Source organism: Alligator mississippiensis, chromosome 1 (assembly GCF_030867095.1).
Source record: "Alligator mississippiensis isolate rAllMis1 chromosome 1, rAllMis1, whole genome shotgun sequence".
Classification (NCBI taxonomy): Eukaryota; Metazoa; Chordata; order Crocodylia; family Alligatoridae; genus Alligator; species Alligator mississippiensis.
In genome coordinates, this window is record NC_081824.1 from 426,673,541 (window position 1) to 426,680,628 (window position 7,088).

The 7,088-nt window shown below is 52.4% G+C and overlaps 1 protein-coding gene across 1 annotated transcript in view; it reads right to left on the reverse strand.

Annotated features, from left to right (window-relative positions):
- The window catches only part of LOC132246486 (syncytin-A-like), a 42,674-nt gene extending 36,155 nt beyond the window's left edge, over positions 1–6,519 (reverse strand). The window contains exon 1 of the mRNA XM_059719631.1: positions 6,325–6,519. The gene's annotated coding sequence lies outside the window, so the exon portion shown is untranslated. The remainder of the gene's footprint in view (positions 1–6,324) is intronic.
- Between the last annotated feature and the right edge of the window lie 569 nt (positions 6,520–7,088).

The following is a 7,088-nucleotide window of genomic DNA, read 5'->3' on the forward strand; positions in this document are numbered from 1 at the left end:
TTATAAATTGTAAGCTTTGAGAGGCCAACTCAAACCAGGCAGCAGCCAAGTGAAGAAGTAAAAAGTCAGATCCAATTCCCTCACAGTTTTGTTGGCCTCACCCTGGTCCTACTTCCACACCCATTTAGAGAGGAGGACACCTAAGCCTCCATTGTCCTGCACTGGGACAATTATAGCAATTGACTGATGGTCACAGGAGCTCATTATGTTACAGGCTGAGGTGCTCCTTGCTGCTTGAGGTCCCAAGAGGGACTTGCAGGGGACTAGCGTTCCTCAGAAACTAGGATTCTGTTTATGCAGCAGCAGCAGCATCGCAGCATAAAAGAAGCCTTCATGTACTGCCACTGCCTCAAATGATCAGGAGGGGGTGTAAGTCCAGGGGTTCCTTCCTCCATAGGTAAAAGGGAGAGTGATACACATGAGTGCAAGCACACACCTGCTCAGGGTCAGAGGGCTGTTTCCAGGTAAAAGTATCCCTGGTTTCTCCTAGTCATGTTTCCTAGGCACCATCTTCTAGGGCTGTGCGAAATTTCGCCAGCAGTTTCGTTTTGACGCTGTTTCGACTCGTTTCGAGCTTGAAACAGCAAAATCAAAACAAAACAGAGAGCTTTGAACCAGCCTCAAAACAAAATGAGGCAAGTTGAAACATTTTGAAATTTTTGAAATATTTCAAGTTTCAAAGCTCAAGCTGGGCTTGCTTGCAAAAACTAAAGTAAGGAGAGGGAGGGGGAAGGGTGGGGGGAAAGGAGTGCTCTCATTATTGACTGTGTAGCTGGCCAGTGACTGTCATCCTTCCCTGAGGTCTCTTCCAATTCCAGTGCTCTGGGGGAGGGATGGAAAAACTGCATAAAAGACAGTTCACAATTTTTTGAACTGCCCTTCTTTGTGCCTTGGTGTCAGTTACTGAGCTGTATGCTCCAGTTTTGCCTGTCAGCAGCTAGGGGTGCAGGGCCCCAGAACCCAGACTCCCCCTACTCCTATCTCCTTGACAGCTGGCAGGCTTTGTGGCCGCAGCAGGGGCCACCATGCCTGCAGCTTTCACCCTGCTGTGCCTTAACACAGACACAGTGTCACCCATGTCACAAGTTTTGCTTGTTCTCAGCTTGAGGTGCAGTTTCCCCCAAACCCCTGCACCGATCTCCTTGAAACTTGGCAGGCTTTGTGGCCTTGGCAGGGGCTAGCATTTCTGCAGTTTTGACCCTGCTGTGGCTTAACACGTACAAGTGACATGAGTTTTGCTTTCAAAACTTTGAGGTGCAGTTTCCCTGCACTACTGCACCCATCTCCTTGAAACATGGCAGGCTTCATGCCTGCAGAAGGGGCTACAATTCCTGCAGGTTTCATCCAAATCAAGCTAGAAATGACAAAGTTATAGGCTGTTTGGAGCTTCCCCATTATAGTCTACGGGCAAAACATTGAAACAGTGTCGAAAAAGCAAAACTGTTTCGACAAAACAAAATGGAACAGTGGTTTCAAATCAAAACAAAATTCAAAATGAAACGCTTTTCCATCAAAACGTTGAAATGCAAGTTGAAACGAAATGGTGCCATTTTGCACAGCCCTACCATCTTCCTATTTCTCACTTCTACATAAACCCAGCTGTCCTGAAGGTCAGTGAGGGCTGTGGGTCCTGGTGTGCTTAATGTGCAGGTGCAAGCACCCCATATTGAGCATCATCACATGGGAAAGCTGGGGTCTCAGATAGTTCCTCTGTGGCATGTGGGTGGATCAGGGCACTTGCATTCACCTGCTTTTCACCATCAAGTGTGGATGGCTTGGAAAGCCAGCATTCCTCTGCTCATGGCCATCATCACCACAAGGGAAGGGGCATGTAAACCTGGTAGCTTTATATATACTATGGTCATGGGGACTGGAAAAGGAAGGAGGGTTGTGGGCTCCAGCATGGGCGACTGGTGCCTCCTGAGTCAGGAGGCATGGTGGGGATGGGTCCTCCTGAGTTGCAGGGGGCGGCTACCTGCAGAAACTGGCGGCGGTGGGGACAGGGCTGGCGAGCACCCGCAGAAACTGCTGGTGGTTTTGGCAGCGGGGATGGAGCTGGCAAGCACCCACAGAAGCCACTGGCAGTGGGGATAGGGCTGGTGAGCACCCGAAGAAGCTGCCGGTGATCTTGTCAGCAGAGACAGAGCTGGCAAGTACCTGCAGAAGCCACTGGTGGTGTGGGCAGCAGGGACAGCCCTGTCAGGAGGGGCACATGACCCCCCTGTGCCCCACCTACCAATCACCTATGAGCTCCAGTGTCCCCCAATTCATTACTGTCACCATGTCACCTAGAGGGCCTGGTGTTCCCTTGTTCTCCTGGTCACAAAGAGGGCTCTGGGCTTAGGTACACCTTATTGCCATAAGAAGGGAGTGAAGGCCCAGTGAACCTCTGTTAAATGCTGTTGGGCAGGTGTCCTCCAGAATGGGATGAGGGGACCCCAGTTCTCAGCCCACGCAGCTAAGACCCTCATCCCTCACCACCAACAGCCAGTAACAGTAACATAATGTGGAGTGGGTGAAAAGGCATGTGCCCTGGGAAGGGTGCCAGAAGGAAGTTGGGGGTGCCTCACCACAAGGGCACTGCTTGCCTCTGCCACTTGCTGGCTGCCTGCTTCTGTGACGTACATTGCCAGCACAGGCACTGTGTGTCACAGAGCACAAGGCATCCTGGGAATCATAGTTTTGTAAAGCTGCAGTGGAGCTTGCTGCTGCTGGGGAGAGAACTGACTTCCATTTCTTGCCCCTGAACTCAGCATTTGTTTTGCCTTCTGGGCATGGTCTTTGGCAGCAAAAAATGGGGTGAAATTTTCCCTCAGCAGCAGCAAACAGTCTGGAGATTCCCAGAACACTTTGCACTCCAGACACTGCCCAGCTCTCTTCTCTCCTCCTGCCCCTGCAATCGAGAAGATAGGAGAGAAGGGGGGAAGGGTGAGTGATGGCTGTCCAGAGTGCATTTTTTTCCATGCTATGTCTCTGGCCAGTAATTTCAGTAGTAGCCAGTGCTCTGAGTAGTAGCACTACTTTCATCTGAGCAGGGTGAGCCCTCAGCCTGTGGTGGGGATAACACTGAGAGGAGACCGTGTTGGGGAGTTACATGTGCACAAGCTTTCTGCACTACCTTTAAGATGCTGTCAAGACCCAGCTGGAGCCATGTGTTGTGTTGCACAGAGGCTCATGGCACACAGGACTCAGCAATTAGAACTCAAGCACCGCATGAAGCATACCTGTGAGGGTCTCCTCGGCTCCCAATGATTGCTGAGTAACAGGAGGAAAACAAATCGAGAAAACAACCCAAGTAGAATAATAACAGAGAAGTTGTTAAAAGCTCCCCACCCCCCAGTAAGTTGAAATGTTATGGAAATCGTGGAGGAGAGCTAAGGAAGACTTAAACACTGCTCTGTTCCCTATCTGCACACAATGGCTAGGGACAGACCTTAGACACAAACCAGTTTAAGTGATCCGAAACTGGTTTAAACCTGTAACAGAACAGACATTCAGTGCACATAAACTAGTTTCAAAATGGCTGAAACCGGTTTGAGATAAACCTGGTTGAATGTAGTTTCAAAATGGCTGAAACCGGTATGAGATAAACCTGGTTGATAAACCGCCCGCAAGAGGATCAGGAGGCAGCCGACTGGACGCGACCTGGCCACCTTCCTCAGCGGCTCGCTGGAGGGTGAGTTCAGCAGAGATAGCAGGGACTTTGCCTCGCTGTGGAGCCGAGCCCGCAACGCCACGTGCCGCCTCAGGAAACGCATCAGCTGCAACTGGACCTGGACCGAGGAGCATTGGGAGCTGGGAGTCTTCTTGCAACCAGCCCCGCACGCCGACCCTATGACCGTGACGCCCCGCATGAGGAGCTTCCTGGAGAGGTTCCTGAAGGACGCCGTCTGAAACAAGTATGCCGGCAACCCGAGGGCCAAACCTGACCAGGGCAAGGTCTTCGACGTGACCTTGAAGTGGGACTTCAGCAACCACTTCATGCCCAGCGGGAGCTTCACGTGCTTCACGGACTGGCGCTTTCTCCACCACGCCCGCCTCAACTGCCTGCCTCTGAATGGGGCCATCCACTTTGGCCACCGGGACAAGAGGTGCCGGTGGTGCGGCTACGTGGCAGAGACCCTCCCCCACATGCTGTGCAGCTGCAAGCTGCACGCCAGACCCTGGCAGCTCTGCCACAACGCTGTCCAGGACCACCTGGTGAGGGCCATCCCGGCTGCAGCGAGGGAGGTCTCCGTGAACCGCACCGTCCTGGGCTGCGAGAGCCAGATGTGTCTCAACATCGTCATCACCAACGAGGAGGCCAAGAAGGTTGTGATCGTGGATGTTACTATCCCCTTCGAGAACCGGCGCCAAGCCTTCACCGAGGCCTGGGCTCAGAAATGGGAGAAGTACACCCCGCTGGCCGACATCCTGAGGGGCCATGGCTACGACGTGACGGTTGACGCGCTCATCGTGGGAACGTTCGGAGCCTGGGACCCCAGCAACGAGAGCATCCTGCTTGCCTGCTGCGTCTCCCGCCACTACGCGAAGCTGATGCGCTGCCTCATGGTGTCCGACACCACCCGTTGGTCCCGTGACATCTATGTGGAACACATCACGGGCCACCGCCAGTACACGGACCCCACCAGAAGAACCGCCGCCGGACCACACCCAGAGGGGACCGCCTGAACCCCCCCTCTGCACCAGAAGGATCTTCACTTCGAGAGGATTCTTCAACAATGGACGACCCTGCTCCACCCGAAGAGGATCCCCGTGATGAGACTGTGTGGACTGAGACACTTTTTCTTCAGACCACTTCTTCCACCATTGCAGACCATTGTAACGGGTTTGTGTGTGTATCTATCTTCTTTTTCTCTCAGCGTCAGGAACCCCCTCCCCCCTTCCCCGTTCCCCCTATCCCAGGGCTTAGTTGGCTAACACTGTATCTCCTGTAACCTAGTTGCGTTCCCCTCCTCACCCCCATCTTTCTACTATTAGTCCCTTGCTCAGGCGCTACCTATTTCCTCACCGGGTTTGTCAGCTTTTTTTGGATTCACAATCCTAAACATTTACTAGTAAAAGTCAATCTGTTCAGACTTAACTGATTTGGCTCAAACCAGTTTATGTAATGTCTATCCCAGACTCCTTGCTGCTGTAAGATAAACCAGAGACCCCCAGCATCCCAGCATGCTCTCTGGGCTGGGTGGGGCTCTCTACTCTGTCCCAGCTAAGCTGGCCCTGCCCCTCTGCTTCCCAGCCTGAGCAGGAACAGGCAGGGGCAGGGGTCTGGGCAGGGAGGGGTTTAATACAACTCTCTATCTCACTGGCAGGGACCCAAGCTGGGTCTGCTGGGGGCTCCCTCTCCCTTCCTGCTGCAGCAGTGGGGCACCATGGCCTGTGAGGCAGAGGGGAGAAGAGAGGAGGGTTAGTCTTCCCTCTACCCCCACAGTATCTGGGTCTGCCCATCTCGTGGCCACACACACTCCCTGCAGGGGAATAGGCCTGTGCTGTCCCTTCTGCAGGACACTGGAAGAGGAGGAATAACCCTCTACCCTGCCCCCAACAAGGGGCCCTGCCGGCTGGTGTCTGGCCGTGCCCCCGCCCGGCCGGTGGGGTAGAGAAGGACACTTAAACCTTTCCCTGCCCAGTGAAGCCGGGACTGACCGCAGCCTCCACATCCCCTACAGCTGAGGGCATGCTCTAGTGCCTCCAGCTCCTGGCCTGAGCAACTATAGCCATGTGCCCGCATGTCTGCTCTGTTACAAACTGGTTCAACCTAGGCAAGTTAGACTAACCCACAAAGGTTGAATCAGTTCAGGCTCCGGCTTTTTGAATGTCTGTCCCTAGCCAATATTTGCGAACCATAAGTTAAACAGTCAGACAGCAGCTTCATTTCCCACAGAAGCGGAAGTACTTGATGTGTTCAATTGCTTTTGGTTACCTCAGGTAGAGGCTTGCTATGAAATGTAAGCATTACTGCACTCCCCATAAAACTGCAATTTCTGAGCAACATGGTTTTAAACAGAGAGCACTAAGAGGAAGGAGGTCACAGAAGAGGCTGAGGCTGAGGCTGCTTCTGGTGATGAAGGACCAGTTGTCAGAGACACAGCGCCACAAAAATTGCACAAGAGAAACTAGATTGTAACAAGAAGCTAGAAATAGGACTCAGAAGGCACGTCCCTATGAGCATGCATGTGTATTTCCCTGGGGACAAATAGCATCGCAACTATGATCTTTTCCCTGGGGAATGCCCCTGGACACACACTCTGGCATGCAGCAAACTGCCCTGGGTGGGGCAAGGGAGGTTGGGTCCAGCACCTGGACTGGCCCCAGCACTCTTACCTGGGGTCCTGTGGGCTTCCCAGGTCTGCAGCAGTGGTGATCAGGGTGCACGGGGCCTGGCCAGCAGACAGAATATGGCTCTGGCTAGCCAGGCTCCAGTTTCAGGCAGCTCACACTTCAGCCATGTGCCGCCTTGCTTTTTTTTAGATACCAGGATTTCCCGGAATCTAATTTTGGCTCCGCACTACAAATATGCAGTGTGGATAACCTTTTGACATGTGCCATGTGCATTTTTCGGCACCTCAGAAGCCTTTGTGGCACTGCAAAGCACACGTTCCTGCTTGTCTGGACATGCCCAGAGGGAGATTACAGAAAGACTCTCATTTAATCCTTGACAAAGCCATCAGGATTGGGCAAGCCAAAAGAAGTTATCAGGGAAAGACAAAGTTGTGTATGCTGAACTGAACAGTCCATTGGGACTATGGACATTATAGACTGAGAGCCCAAACTATTATGAGGAAAGAGACCTGAGGCAGAAAGGCATATAAAGCTCTGTCTCTGAGGCATAAAGAACAGCACATAGAGCTGCTGCACATGCTGTGACAGCTATTAAGTCAAGGCAATTCCAAGTATTTGGAAAAAGTTGTAAGCTCAATAAGTTACCCAAGCTTGACAGTATCATTAGTATGTCTGCAACACAGATGAAGAGGATAAAAGGACACTTCACTCAGGGTATGGGCACACAAAACACATTAGTTATTGCACAGATGTGAGTAACTCTTGTGTCTGGGAGCAGATAAGAGACTAACTCTCTGGAGGTAACT